This window comes from Dromiciops gliroides, chromosome 1 (assembly GCF_019393635.1).
Source record: "Dromiciops gliroides isolate mDroGli1 chromosome 1, mDroGli1.pri, whole genome shotgun sequence".
In the NCBI taxonomy this organism is placed as follows: domain Eukaryota; kingdom Metazoa; phylum Chordata; class Mammalia; order Microbiotheria; family Microbiotheriidae; genus Dromiciops; species Dromiciops gliroides.
In genome coordinates, this window is record NC_057861.1 from 517,019,069 (window position 1) to 517,035,563 (window position 16,495).

The 16,495-nt window shown below is 36.1% G+C and overlaps 1 protein-coding gene across 14 annotated transcripts in view; it reads right to left on the reverse strand.

Annotated features, from left to right (window-relative positions):
• SEMA4D (semaphorin 4D) overlaps positions 1 to 16,495 on the reverse strand; it is a 207,624-nt gene that overhangs the window by 102,149 nt on the left and 88,980 nt on the right. For 9 of the 14 annotated variants that reach the window (XR_006353644.1, XM_043973034.1, XM_043973023.1 and 6 more), the window contains one exon: positions 9,064 to 9,163. The exons of 4 other annotated variants lie outside the window; for them this stretch is intronic. The gene's annotated coding sequence lies outside the window, so the exon portion shown is untranslated. Of the gene's footprint in view, positions 1 to 9,063; positions 9,164 to 12,498; positions 12,518 to 16,495 lie in introns of those variants that run through there. One more of the 14 variants, XM_043972992.1, reaches the window with a different exon arrangement.

Here is a 16,495-nt window from a genome sequence, read left to right on the forward strand (position 1 = left end):
TTCTATTCACTGAGGCACCACTATCCACTTCTGTGGATGCTGAAAAACCAACTCAGCTTTAGGATAGGGTTTGTCTACAACTCCAAAAGTCATGCTGGAGCAATGAAGCCCTCTGGACAAAGGGCAGGCTTGGAAGAGCTGCCACAGTAAGGAACTTTGGACAGCTAAAGGGCAGCATGAAAGCAATAGCTGCTGGGGAGGCAGAAAGGAATTAGGAGGATGTAATATTCAAAAAGAAATGGAGAGGGGGCAGCTAGATGGCGTAGTGGATAGAGCACCGGCCCTGGAATCAGGAGTGCCTGAGTTCAAATCCGGCCTCAGACACTTAACATTTACTAGCTGTGTGACCCTGGGCAAGTCACTTAACCCCAATTGCCTCATAAAAAAAAAAAAGAAAAAAAGAAAAAGAAAAAAAAAAGAAATGGAGAGGAGTCAAATGAAAATGCCGCTGGTTTTTCCAATGTGGTGAGTGTTATGGGAGCAGCAACTGCCCTTTGAGGCATTTAAAGTTTCTCTACTGAAAACTGTGTCTATAGTACGTTTGTCATTTTTTTTTGCCAACACCAGCACTATAGAAAATTACCTCTCAGAAGGGGTGATAGGTGTCTATAGAGGTGATACACAATATGCTGTTCAATGTGGCAAAAGGATCATAAGAACATAGATATTGAGTGACAAGGAGTCTCAGAAGTGACCTAGTTCACCTCTCTCTTCCCCTCCCCCATTTTACAGATAAGGAAACCAAGGGCAAAGGGCAGTTGTCCAAGGTCACACATCTAAAATTCAGAGGCATGGTTTGAGCCTATATCCTTTGACTCTAGCATTAGTGAGCTCTCCCCTGTTGCAACCTGGCTTCAGCACATATTATGAGGAAACTTGTGCATGAACTTCAAGCTAAAAAAGGTGACATGGAAGGTTCTAGTTAAGGCTACCTCTCCTGAGATACATCTGTTAGCAAGGAAGGAATGTCATGTGAAAAAAAACCAAAAAACAAAGAAAAGCAACAAGCACCTCTAAAAGAGGTCTCTGGGTAAATGAAAATGCAAGGAAACAAGCTGTTGGTATAAGCTACCAGGAGACTGCTTCAGAGGCCACAACCTGAAGCTATGGACATTGGAATAGGTGATTGCATAAGGAAATGGTCTAAGCCCATCACTACCAGTCTGAGGATGTCATAAGGAACTAGATTGAAGTTAGCATAATCTGAGTAAGGCCATTGCAAAGTATGAAGCCTGAAGCTATAGATCTATGGTAAGTAATTAATTACACATGGAAATAGACAAGATTAGTGCAAGGTTGGGAGATGCCCAAAAGATAGTCAAAATCTGCAGACTTGCAGCAGTGAATGGATCTTTCCTTAACATGGTAAATAGCATTTATCTAAAACAAAAAGCTGGCATTATCTATAATGGAAAAATAAGCATAGACAAAGTAAAAACACAACTTTTTAAGATGATATGGTGATTTTCTTATGGAAATACCAAAGATTTAAATTAAAAAACTAGTAGGTTCAATAAAATAGCAAGATATAAAATAAACTCATACAAATCGTCTTTTAATATATTACTCTCAAAATCAAACAGAAAGATGCAAGAAATAATGATTAACAATCAATATCTTGGGGGAACCACAGATCTCCCCTTCTTTTTGAGCCTTTTCTCCCTCCATTCCAGGTTTAAGTTCTTGAAAGTAAGATTCATCTCCATCAAACCAGAATTAAACTCACAAAACCAGAACCAAAGTCAACATTTTTAATCGTCACAAAGAGATAGAAAAAGAAACTTCTTTCAAAATAACTACCAAATTTATAAGATACTTAGAAGTATACCTACCAAGGGACAGGGATTATGTAAAAAAAAACCACTACACTCTACAGAAGTAGAAGAAACTTAAATAATCTTAACAGAAATAATAAAAAACAAAAGTGAAAAGGAAAGGGCACTGGATCTCATCTTTCTTACTTTTGAAGGAACCACTGTTATGCCAGGCATCCTGGCCAACCTTGGTGTTATACTTTATTCCTCCTCCTCATTCACCCCACATATCAAATCAGTTGTCAAATCTTACCATTTTTACTTTCACAATATTTCTTTTCTATCTCCTCTTTTATCTCCTCACATAGCCACCACATAAGTACAGGCCTTTATCACCTCTCACTTGGACTATTTATAACAGCTTTTGTTGGTTTGATTTCCCTGCCTCAAGTTTCTCACCACACAAATTCAACCTCTATTCTGCTGTTAAAAGTGACTCTCCTAAAGCATAGGTCTGACCTATTGTTTTCCTCTTACCTCCAGGATAATATAAAAAGTGCTTTGCTTGGCATTAAAAACATTTCACAATCTGGCCCCTTATTCAATTTTTAATCTACTTATATTTTACTTGGCTCCATGCACCTTATGATCCAGTTTTACTGGACAACTTGCTGTTCCTTATACACAACACTCCCCCTATTCCTGCAATACTTTGCCCCCTTACCTTTGCATCTTAGCTCTCCTAGCTTCTTTCAAAACTAAGCCCAGGGGCAGCTAGGTGGCGCAGTGGATAGAGCACCGGCCCTGGAGTCAGAAGTACCTGAGTTCAAATCTGGTCTCAGACACTTAACACTTACTAGCTGTATGACCCTGGGCAAGTCACTTAACCCCAATTGCCTCACTAAAAAACAAAAAACAAAAAAACACTAAGCCCAACTTGTTTTTCCCAGTCCTCCCTTCTCAACTAGTGTCTGCCCTTTGAGATTACCTTCCTTCTACTATATATGTAAACTCATATTTGCATATGTATTTTAATTTATAAATTGCTTCCCCCCCTTAGAATGTAATCTCCTTGAAGGCAGACACAGTGTTTTTGCCTTTCTGTGTATCACCATTGCTTAGCAATGTACCTGGCAAATAGCACATAATTAACAAATTCTTGTGGATTTATGAAGAAAAAACCATATTATATTAGCTACACAAAACACAGAACCAACCAAAATGAGTAGCACTGTTTCATAAACAGAAGCATTATGATTATTATGAGAATTCACTATTCAACAAAATTGCTAAGAAAATGGAAGAGATGTCTGGCACAATAAGCTCTAAAAAGTTACATGATCTTTAAACAATAGTTTTTATCACAAATAAATTAGCAAGGAAGGGTATACTTTATGCATTCCTGTAATCCTAGATACTGCTCAGGCTGAGCTAAGTGGATTTCTTGGGAATTCTGAGTTATCTTGGAGTATGTGAATGTCTATACTAAATTTCACATCCTTATGGTAAACCCCTGGGAAGTGGGGGACCACCAAGTTTCCTAAAGAGAATCGAACAAGGCTAGAGTGGAAATAGAACAGGTAAAAGTTTCCAGGTTGATTAACAGTAAGACAACACCTATGAGTAGCTCCTCTACTTCCAGTTTAGGTCATATGGGGAGATCAAGTCTTTAAAAAATAAAAAAAGAAAGTTTTTTGCACAAACAAAATCAATGCAGTAGAAACTAGGAAGGAAAGAGTTAACTGGGAAAACTTTTTGCAGTAAATTTATCAGATTTCTCTCATACATCTAAAATACATAAGGGATTAATATAAATGTATAGGAACCAGTAGATCAATGGTCAAAGAATAACAACTGGCAATTCTCAAAAGAAGAAAGGCAAACTATCAACAACTACATTAGGGGCGGCTAGGTGGCGCAGTGGATAAAGCACTGGCCCTGGATTCAGGAGGACCTGAGTTCAAATCTGACCTCAGACCCTTGACACTTAGTAGCTGTGTGACCCTGGGCAAGTCACTTAACCCTCATTGCCCCATAAAAAACAAAACAAAGCAACAACAACAAAAAACAACTACGTTAAAAAGTGTTCTAAATCATTAACAATAAGGAAAATGCAATTTAAAACAACTGAGATTATATCTCATATCCTTCATGTTAGGAAAGATGATAAATAAGGAAAATAGCAATTGTTGGAAAGACTAAGAGAAGATCCTAATACACCATTGGTTAAGCTATGTAATAGTCCAAACATTCTGTAAAATAATTCAGAAGTATACCCATAAAGTCATGAAATTGTATATATCCTTTGAACCAGTAATACTACTACTGGAAAAGAGATCAAGGAAAGAAAGAATAGATATTTTTATTTCCTCTTCTCCTTTTTACTCCTCAACTCTTTGTGATCTGTCTTTGTACCTTACCATTCAACTGAAATACCTTGAAAATCTCTTAACATCCAAATCTGATGGTCTTTTTTCAGTTTCATTCTTTTCTTTTCTTTTCTTTTCTTTTCTTTTCTTTTCTTTTTCCCCATGGGGCAATGACGGTTAAGTGACTTGCCCAGGGTCACACAGCTAGTAAGTGTCAAGTGTCTGAGGCTGGATTTGAACTCAGGAGCTCCTGAATCCAAGGCCAGTGCTTTATCCACTACACCACTTAGCTGCTCCCAGTTTTCATTCTTTTTGTTTGTTTGTTTGTTTTTTGGTGAGGCAATTGGGGTTAAGTGACTTGCCCAGGGTCACACAGCTAGTAAGTGTCAAGTGTTTGAAGCTGGATTTGAACTCAGGTCCTCCTGAGTCCAGGGCTGGTGCTCTTTCCACTGTGCCACCTAGCTGCCCCAATGATACCCAATCTTAAACCCCAATTCCAATCCCATTCCTTTGCATTGGCTATTCCTGATAGTGAGAATGTACTCCTCTTCATCTATGCCTCAAAGAATTCCTCTCTTCTTTCAAAATATAATGAAAGCAACTTCTCTGTGGAAGCTTTAAAATTTTACCCTGCTAGGGCCTAAATACCTGACATTTAACTAGTTTCTATTTATTCTCTTTATTCTGTATAAGCTTATATATGTCTTTACAGTCTTTCTCTTTATAGCTCCTTGTGAATACATATTGTTTTATTCATTGCATTTATTTCCCTAGTACCTCCCACAGTGCCTGGAACATAACAGGCATTTAATAAATGCTTATTGACATATTGATACATTTATATACCATAATTTTTCAACCATCCCCAATTTATGGGCACCTCTTTAGTTACCAGTTCTTTGCTAAAGTGCTGCTATGAAAGTTCTTCTTTGTTTAATTACTTTCCCTCTATCTTTTATCTCCTTGGGTATAATCCTAGAACATAGTAAGAGATTAAAATATATGTATTCATTGATTGTGATATAAAAATAAAAGATGGGAAAAATATCAAGGAAATATTAAAATACATGGAAGTGAGCAAAAGGAAGTACAGGAGACACAAACAGGTAAGGCAGAATAGCAGCTAATATGTTAAATTCAATACACACTTAAACAACAAGCTGTATTTAATACATATTCATGGTATCATGTAAAATTCTATTTTTCTGTTCTTTTTGTATGAGGAAATACATAATAAGTCCATAATAATAAAAGAGAATTTTTTAAAAAATAAAAAGAGAAGGTAGAATTGGTGAAGGACTAGTCACGAGCAAAGCAAACTGCAGATTCACAGTGTTGACCATAAAGGAGTGGTAAAAAAGAGAAAAGAAGGGTAATAACTAGTACTTAATTTTGACCTTGGTAAAGAGGTGAAAGATAATAGAGTATGATCAAAGATAGCTAGTGGTGATCATACTCTCTTTTGTCACTTTTTTCTGTATAAAAGCTGAGTGTAAGGGGAACAAAAGGAGAAAATGTTACAAAAGGATATGATTGAGTAAAAAGATTAAGAAACAACTGAAAAGGTGAATAAGTAGCAGAATGGATTAGAAAGCAGATTCAACAATATTTTGTTAACAAAAAAATCATAAAACAAAAATTCATACAGATTTTAAATAAAACGTTGGAGTAGAATTTATAATGTCCCAGGCAAATTAAAAAATCTGAGGTAGCAATTATGAAATTCAGACAAGGCTATAGCAAAAAACAGACATGGTTAGAAGAGGTAAGAAAGAAAACTACATTATGCTTGAAGGCATCATAAATAATTAAATAATGTCAATAATTAATGTATATGTACCAGATGGCATAGCATTTAAGTACTTAAAGGGAAGGTTAATGGACAACTAAACTATAATAGCCTAGGACCACAATGTGCCCTTTTCAGACCTAGATACATCTTTTAAAAAAAGATGAATAAATTAAGAAGTTAAGGATCTGCATAGAATATTTTAAAAGCTACCCATAATAGATTTCTGGGGATAATGAATTTGAATCAAAAGGAATATACATATTACTCAGTTATGTATGGCACCTTTACAAAAACTTCACATTTTAAGGGCAAGAAAACCTCATAATTATATGCAAAAACTATTAAACATATTTATTATCTAAAACATAAAAATTGAAATCAATAAACAGTATATAAACAAAAGACTCAAACCTTAATAGAGACTAAATAATTTATACCTGAAGAATATGAGAGCCACAGAACAATTTGTAGAAATTGTAGACACTTGGGGGCAGCTAGGTGGTGCAGTGGATAAAGCACCAATCCTGGATTCAGGAATACCTGAGTTAAAATCCAGCCTCAGACACTTGACACTTACTAGCTGTGTGACCCTGGGCAAGTCACTTAACCCTCACTGCCTCACCAAAAAAAAAAAAAGAAGAAGAAGAAGAAAAAAGAAATGGTAGGTACTTTCATAAGTGAAAATTACAACAGTGAGACAGTATGCCAAAACTTCTAGGATCCAGTCAAAGCATTCCTTCTAGGAAAATTTAGACCTCTAAACATTTTTTCATCAACAAATAATAAAAATAACAGATCAATTGTTGGACAAGCAACTAAAAAAGTAGAAAAATGATTTTTTAAAAACACACAAACACAAAATAGAAATTTGTCAAATCAAAACAATAATCAATTCTAAACAATTTCATAAATAATAAAAAAGAATTCACAATAGTTGAAGAAGACTTAGACACTATTTATTTATATGCCAACAAAACTAACTGGTAATGTAAATGAAATGGATGAATATTTACAAAAATACTGAGGTTAACAGGAAAAATAGAGTTGAAATAACTAAATCTCACAAAAAGAACTCAAACAAGTTATATAACAGAGCTAAAAAGAAAACAACAATGAGATAGACTTTTCCAGTTCTATCAAATATTAACTCAAATAATTAATAATATTAACTTGGGGCAGCTAGGTGGCGCAATGGATAGAGCACTGGCCCTGGATTCAGGAGGACCTGAGTTCAAATCCAGCCTCAAACACTTGACACTTACTAGCTGTGTGACCATAGGCAAGTCACTTAACTCCAATTGCCTCACCCAAAAGAAAATATTAACTCAAAAAATTTACTCAAATAATCATAAATTATTTACAAAAGTCATAAAAGCATTTATCCTACCAAAATTCTGAGACAATATATAAACTAGAAAGAGATAAACCAGAAAAAGAAAACTATATATACCAGTATGTCTAATGAACATAGATGCAAAAATATTGAATAAAATATGAACAAAGGTTACAATAAAAGATTATATTACTAGATACCAAGAGTCCAATTTATGTTTTTAAAAAATTTTTAAAACATATGAATAAATGGACCTTTCCTTAACATTTTAATCCATTTCTATTTAAAGCTGAGAGTTAGCATTATCTATAATTGAAAAATGTCTTTCCAAGAAAATAAGGAGTAAAGCAAAATCCACTGTCAATATTACTATTTGATATAGTTCTAGAAATCTTAACTACAGCAATAAGACAAGAAAAAGAAATTGTAGAAATAAGCATAAACAATAGAAAAGAAGGAAGAAGTGAGCAAAACTATTCCTGCAAGAAAACTCTGAGGGCAATGAAGTAGCTGTAATGACTTTCAAGTGCCATACTTTAGATAAAGTATCTTGAAAATGTTTCACTTATCTCTCTCCTCTCATCTATCTTAATGACAGCTCCTTCCTCAAATTATTTTTTTATTTACTTAATTTACATGTTGTAGAATGATGGCTTCTAGAAGGCAATAAATAAACATGCATTAAGCACCAGTTGTGCAAGACCTTCAACTACAAAAACAAAAGCAAAACAACCACTGCCCTCAAAAAGCTCAATCTTTACTGGGTGAGGGAGGGAAAAAAAGAATCCATATATATAAGTATAGACAAAACACATAAAAAAGCAGATACAAGGTAACCTTAAAGGAAAACGTACTAGCAGCTAGGGAGACCAGGAAAGGCTTCATGTAAAAGATGGTACTTGAGCTAAGTCTGAAAGAAAACTAGGAATTGGTTCTAAGAGGTGGAAGTGGGAAGGAAGTACATATATCCTAACACTGAGGAAGGCCAACAAAGAAGCACAGAGTAGAGAATGCAAAGAAGAATGGCAAGAATGCCTATTTAGCCACACCATAAAAAATGTAAAGTAGAATAAAGTATAATGAAGCTAGAATGGTAGAATGGGGCTAGGTGGTAAAGAGCTTTAAGTGGTAAATGAAGGGAATTTATATTTCATGCTAAAGTTAACAGGAAATCACTGCAGTTGATTGTGTATGTGTGTGTGTATGTGTGTGTGTACACCATAGTCATAGTGATTTTGTGCTTCCCCAGTATCACTGGCATTTGTAGAGAGTATAAAGTGTTGTTTGGTGCAACTTGAGAGAGGGAAACCAATCAGGGTAATATTGCAATATGCAGGTGTGAAGTGATAAGAGCCTACAACAGGGTAGTGGCAGTGTCGAAGGAGAGAGAATGGTATGTATATGCAAGATGTTACAAAGGTAGAACTGACAGGACTTGGTAAGGGAGTAGCTATGTGTAAGGTGAGTGAGGGGCCAAGATGACACTTAGGTTGTGAACTTGTGTGGCTGAAAGGATGGTGGTGCCCTCAACAGTTAGTGGGCAGTTAGAAAGAGGGAATGGCCTGATGAGGAGGAGTGGGAGGGAAAATAATGAGTTTTTACATAAGTCTTTGGGACATCCAATTCAAGATGTCCAAAAGGCAGTTGGAGATGTGAAACTGGAGGTTAGGTGATAGGTTAGAGCTGAATAAATATATCTGAAAATCATATGCATAGAGAAGATAATTGAATCCATGAGAGCTAATAAGCTTATTAAATAAAATAGCATAGAGAAAAAAGAAGAAAGTCCAGGTCAAGGCCTGTGGGGGTACTCACAGTGAGTGGGCATGAACTGGATGAAGATTCAACAAAGGGGACTGAGAAGGAATGGCTTTACAGCTAGATGAAGAACCAGGAAAAACAGTGTCACAAAATCCTAATGAGAAAAGAATAGAATAAATAAAAATAAACAAATAGAAAATAATAGGAGACAGTGATCTACAGGATGAAGAAAAATACAAGTTTTCTCACAATTGTACATCTCAAGCAACCCATGTGCCTTACCTGAAAACTGGCCCTGTTACTGTTTCCATGTTCCTTTGATTGTTCACAGACACTTGGAGGGAGGGGACTCCTTTTCTGATTTCAGGGAACTGTACCTGTTCACTCTCCCCTACTAACTTGCAAAGTCCCTAATCTTTCTTCCAATTAGAAATCAGATTGCCTAATGTATACTACTTAATTGTTTCCTTTTAATTAATTGGTCTTATTTGTTTTTAATGGATAAAAGTCTGTCTCCCCCTCTATTTGGGATCTAGCCGTAAGCTGAGGAAGGGGCCTGGTCCTGAGTTGCTTGGTAACTGGTATGCATTGCTTAGAAGCTTGAACCTTTGTTTCCTCTGTCATTTCATCTTTTACCCACCACACCTCTTTATGTGAGATGGGAGTGAAGGATAAGATAGAGGGGGAAAATATCTAAGTGGAGGAAAAGGAAAGAAGAGGAATCTCTCCACAAATGACCTCATTTTTTTCAGTGAAATGTGAGAAAAGGTTCTTAGCTGAGAGAGTGCAGGGTTGGGGTGCCATGAGAAATTTGAAAAGAGTTAGAAAATCTGATGTGGTAATAGTGAATCAATTTAGGGACATGCTACTATACCACAGTAAGGGCCTACGTGGGATTTTATAACATAATAGTTTCAAGATTTTTCTCCAGCTTCATTTAGCTGCAGGTGAATAGGAAAGAAGGCAAGGGGCAATGGGATTATTGTTTCGGCTATCTACCACATATCTGGGTGTCCCTGTTTCATTTTATATGTCCTATCTCCTCCTGCTAAAGGTTTTTCATAGCCTAATTCAGCTGTCCCCTCCTTGAATTATTCTTTTATATCATCCCTCACTTTGTCTCCAAATGAAAATTACTTCTTTCTTCCAATTTCTCATAGTGCTTTCTTGGACCTTTCCTTTGCTCTTGTTATTTTCCCTTGTAGCTTGATAATTTATGTACATGCTGTATTCTTCCCACCTTTACCACCATTAGATTATATAAAGTCTGAGAAACCTGTGTCTATATCAGACCTGTCTTTTATCTTCACTGACCAGCACAATGCCATATACATAGTAGGCACTTTAAAATGTTTTCTGAATTGAAGTACACCAGGGTTCTCAGGCGAATGGGTAGATCTGTGCCTGGCTCTCATTCATGATTTCATCAGTGGACCTAAATTTGCTAACAGTTATATATTCTTAGCCCTTGGGAAGACAATAACTATTAAAGCTAAGTGGTCCTTATGGGTTTTTCTATCACAACTATCTACATTCTTATGGGGCTAGCTTTGTGTGATTCATTCTATCACAATAATGTATCTGTTTTAAATGGTTAATGATAAGCTTTAATAAACAGTTGTAAAGAAGTATCTTACCAGACAGAAACATAAAATGCCATTAAAGCAGATCAATGAAAATGTTATAAAAAGAGTGCTTTTACATCCACTTGCTTTAACAACATCATACATTTCTGTTCTAATCTTGTGAAAAACTAATTTGAGTTGAAATGAATAGAGATTCTGGGAGTCAGAATCATGTAACAATCTTTTTCTCTCTGTTCTCTTCATTCTCAGCCCTCCCCCCCCTTTTTTAAAAAAATAAGAGGAATGCTTGTTGCAGTGTAGGTAGACCCAAGTGTTTTAATGACTAGGCCAATTCACCAGGGTAGAATGGTGCTAGGGAATGTCTTCTAGTTTTTTCTCCTCTGAAAAGAATAAGGAACTATTGTATACATGAGGAGAATGACTGTATTAAAATTTGTAGAAGGAAAGGGAAAAAGAAAACTGAAAACATCTCCCATGTGAAAATGAGGCTTTCATGGGCACTATTATGCTAACTACTGTTAGAGCTATTGATCTTTTTAAACAAAATTCAATCAATATCAAGACTGAAGGCACCTGAAGTCAGGATAAATACAAAGGGCAAATGCTTTTAACTTAATGACACTGATCACATTTGGCTATAACAAGGCTCTCCAAGTATTATTGTGTCTTGAAAAATGCATATGAGACATGGTAATAGCCTATCCAAATTTATTGTGTTTTCACGGTCCAGTCTAGGAAGTGCTAAATATGGAGCCAGAGGACCTGCGTTTCAATCCTGGGCTATCAATAAAATAAGAGTAAGACTAGATAATGCACAAGGTCTCTTCTTGCTCTAAATCTATGATACTATGAGCCTAAATGGTTCATATTATTATCACTTCTTCTATATAACAGAATAACAAATGTAAATGTGTTCTACTTTCTGTTTTTCTATTCCCTTCTGATTATTCTAAATTTTCTTCACCCTTTATGTGAGAAATTCTGTAGTGCAAAAGAAAGAAAGCAGTTGACCACACCATCAGAAATTATGTGTAGGGCCAAATCTGTTTTAATACTTTTGAGAAAAATTACATCGAGTATGAAAACATTAAACTTTCTGAGAAAAACATAATGCAAAGTATATCTCAGACCCATAGTTAAGGACTCCATATTTGGGGAATGCAAATCATGTTTCATTTTCTACATCAGGTCATAGAAAAATAAAATTTTTAAGTAAAAAGAAATGAGTAATATGTGCAAGTCAAAAACATTACAACAATGTGGGCTTCCACTGTCAGTTTTTTTAATTTTCATCCTTTTTAAGGAAGTTGACATTTTTCACTAATCTTTTGCCACAAATTTGACCATACTATAAATTTTGTTTTTTAAATCAGAAAATTAAAGTTTTAAAGTATAAAAAAATTATACCTTTCAATGCATTCCAAGAAGGAAATTAGGAAAGACAGATGTAAAGAAGAAACTGCCTGACCCAGGTATTATATTCAAGGGGAGAGTAGTTGAAATAATCACAAATGGATGGAAAGAGCACTTTTATCTCACCATAAAGTTTCTTCATCAGTAAAATAAAGAAACACTTATGCTCTCTACCCATTGTGAGAATTAAATGAGGCAATGTAAGTGAAAGCCCCATCTTTAAGTTAAACTGTAAAAGCCATGATTATATTATCATTTTCCATCTCTACCAGTCACAGTTTAAGATGGTCTTTTTAGTCATTAAGTCAAGTCAATAGGCATTTATTAAGTGCTTACTATGTGCCAGGCCTTATATTAAGCAAAGGGAATACAAAAAGAAGCAGAAAGAAAGGAAGATCCTGCCTGGAAGGTGCTTACATTCTAATGGAGGAAGACAACACATAAAATGAAGATGAAAAGCTGGATGGGGAGGGGAGAGATTAAGGGATACCTGGCAGGAGGGTATGGTAAAGTCTGGAGTGCAGCCTGAAGAGGAATGAGGACATGGCTGGCTTGGGCATCCTTCTTAAATGGAGGTTCTGGGAAGAGTCATCTAATCCACCCACAAGGGTGGAAGGTGATATCTTTTCTTTTCGAGCTGGGCAATAAGGGTTAAGTGACTTGCCCAGGGTCACACAGCTAGTAAGTGTCAAGTGTCTGAGGCCGGATTTGAACTCAGGTCCTCCTGAATCCAGGGCCAGTGCTTTATCCACTGCACCACCTAGCTGCCCCTGGAGGGTGATTTCAGTGTGTGAATTTTAGGGTTGGAGTCAGCTTCCAGGATGAAGAGGTTTCTGGAGTATCACCTTATTCTTTCCTTCACTTTTCTGCTATTGTTCAAAGCTTCTCACTCTGAAAGAGTAATTTATAAAAATGGAGAGCCCCCTCCTAGTGAGTAAATTAGATTTTTTGAGGGAGCATAGCTGAAAACTTTTACCTATTACTGAATATCATATTCCCTATCTAAAGTCTCATCTTTGGGGGGCGCGGGCTGCTAGGTGATGGCGGTGGATAAAGCACCGGCCCTGGATTCAAGAGGACCTGAGTTCATATCTTGCCGTAGACACTTGACATTTACTAGGTGTGTGACTCTGTGCAAGTCACTTAACCCTCATTGCCCCGCAAAAAATTAAAAAAAAATCTCATCTGGACTGCTCCCCAAATCTGGCACTCATATTCACAGGTTGGGTTCCCAGAGAGCAGCTGCTACTCCCATATTCTGTGGATCTATACTTCTAACACTATAGCTCATGAGCCTCAACCAGTGTGTTTTCTAATAAAAGACAGCAATCACAGTTAGCTCATACAAAAGGCATTTACACTAAAATGAAGATGTAAGAATAGATATACAATATTCCCCATATAAACTAGGTATCCTCTCCCACAAATACAATGGCATTAATAGGAAGTGTTAACATAATGTTGAGAAACATAAACAATGGTAATAAGGTGCACATATAAGGCAAATATTTGGCCAGGCATAACCCACAATTCCTGAAAAGCAGGTTACTGATGTCCTTTTTATCCTTGTGTAGTCTTCTTTGGATTCCAGTTCTCAATTGCAAGACTCAGCTTCCTTGGGAACTCATAGCTGGCTCTCCTTTCCTGACCTCAAGTGTCTGTCTGCCTCTCTGTATCCATGTCTATCTGGAATATGTATCTCTCTTCTCCCAACTGTGCTATTTACAACTGCTAGATGGAGTGTCTCCCTCTGTAGTGTTCTGCAGCTAGATATCACAACAGATTAGAGGGGAAAGAAGAGAGGGAAAGAAATCCCCTCCTACCATCTATAACATGAAGAGTTGAGTTCTTTTCTGACTACTGGCTCTCACCTTCACTATTTCCAGCTCTCAAATAGCATGGACTATGTTGCTTAAAGGAATCCTGGGACATGTCTAATAACTTGTTGTCCAATGATATTGTTCTCTTCTGACCCACTCAAAGGGCTTGTTCAAACCAAGTGATACTACACACACACACACACACACACACACACACACACACTCTCTCTCTCTCTCTCTCTCTCTCTCGTCAGTTTCTAATGAAATTTGAAAGCAGTAAATATGGAATACTTTTCTAAAAGTCTTCCCCAAAAGATTTAAATATTTATTCTTAATTGTACCCATAATAACCATTACCCAAATGTAAAGAATGACACAAAACTAACATTCCTTTCTATTTTTCTATTCTTTGTCTGAGCTATAAAATGTTCTTAGTAGAAAAAGTGAGAAAAAATAGCAATGAACCTTATAGATCTAATTTAATTCAACTGAAAGGTACTCTTACCAAATAGAATTAATTTTATACTCTATAGTAAGAGAATGTTTTATTTCATCAGTCAAATGAAATACCTTTAAAGAAAATATGAAAAAGTCTACTTTAAAACCAATAGTTGTCTACATCTTTCTCATCATTCCTAATGACATATTAAACACAAATATTTATATCTTAATATATCACTACTAGTAAGCTAAGATCACTCAGTTAATAAATGGTTGACAGAGTCAATTAAAATTTAAAGCTATTTTCCCTAAATTCAACAATAAAAGAAACAGGAGCACTCATTTTAAAATGGAAGGGGGAAAAATTCATTTTGAAAATCAGAGTCACAAAATATTACGGTAATAGGATTAATGGTCTCAAAAATGCTATTAACCATCTAAATAAGTAGTACAACATTATTCTATGCAATTTCTTTTCTTTTAACTTCTCTAAAGAGCATTTGATTGATTTGAAACTAAAGCCACAGTTTATCTTGGATGAATGTATTAGCTGGTCAATTTAGCCAAATTTCTAAAACATAATAATTTCTGATTTTTAAAACTTACACATGGCCTCTATTAGAGTTTTCTTTTCCCTCACAAAAAGGGTAATAAGGCACCATTACACATTTTAATTTAGACTTAAACTCATCTGTACTTAAATGAACTGCATTTTATCTCATTGACATAAGGAAGCCAAGGCACAGGTGATTTCAAAGAGTGAGGAGTGAAAAAATCTCTATCTTTTAGCTTTGTTAGTACTTCTATGATTATATTTCATTCAATTTAGTTTTCTTCCTTTGCTTTGTATAGGATGACATTATAATTAATTTAGCAAGGCTCCTTTAATGGCCCAAACTTCTCCCTAAAACATACATCCACTTTTTTTTGGGGGGGGGGGACGGGGCAATGGTGGTTAAGTGACTTGCTCAGGGTCACACAGCTAGAACATGTCAAGTATCTGAAGCCGGATTTGAACTCAGGTCCTCCTGAATCCATGGCTGTTGCTTTATCCACTGTGCCACTGAGCTGCCCCATGCCCCCTAGCTGCCCCCATCCACATTCTTAATATCAATATTTTACCAGCGTTGTTTGACCACAAGTGATGGAGCACTCTATTCTCTAAACAATTAAAAGCAAGACTGAGAGAAAATAGGGGCTAGTTTCATGTTGTCAGAGACAACAGACAGCTTATGTATAACACTGCTATCCTCACAATCTCAAGACAAAGCAAGGAAGGCTCAGCATGCTGGTTTCATTTTACCATGATCATTAACAATGGTTACACACAGTCAAATAGTAAGTCACTAGGATTTGAACTTGAGAACAGAACTTTGAACTTGGTGTAGAGATTTATTTCTTTATGTTAAAGAAATTAAATGTGTCCTTGTTTCAGTAGTATTTAAAAGTACAAATAACCCTGGTAGTGAAGACATTAAGCAATTTGCATTAAACTACAAATACTAACACTTATTCAACAGGCAGAGAAGAGACCTGGCAAAAATAAAGGGGGTAGACTTAGTCAAAAAAGACCTGGATTCCTTTGACTGGTCCTACCTATGTGACCATAGTCAAATCACTTCACCTCTCAATGTAACAGTCTCTTAAACCTATAAATTATAGACAAGTTCCTAATTTGCCTTGATGGTAGGAATGCTATACCATTAAATCCTATACAGATTTAATGAAAGATCCAGACTCCCATTCTCTGCCCTTCCCCCACCCCCCCAAAAAGAATAGGTAGTCAACCTAGAAGGCATTGAGGTAATGAAATATTAGATGGATTAAGTTTTGATGGTGTCATTAAGAAGGCAGACCCCGTCGATTCAGGCCTGCCTGCCTGCCTTCCTTCCTCTCTCCCTCTCTTCTTTCCTTCCTTTCTCCCTCCCTCCCTCCCTCCCTCTATACTCCCCAAAATAAAAAAGACACTGGAAACTTAGCTATCTGAGGTAGCAAAAGGCATGCAGCAAGAGAGGAAACAAAAAGGAAATGAGCAGTAGAGGACAGTGTGAAATATAGAATGAAACATAGATAAAAATAAATGGCTTGCCTAACCACTGACAAATGCAAAATTCACAGTAAAACTGAAGATACAAATTTAGTTTCATTTCCCCTTGTGACAATAATTTGAAGGGAAAAAACCCCAAGTTCTCACAATCTTTTATCTTCTCTTGAAAAACATGCATT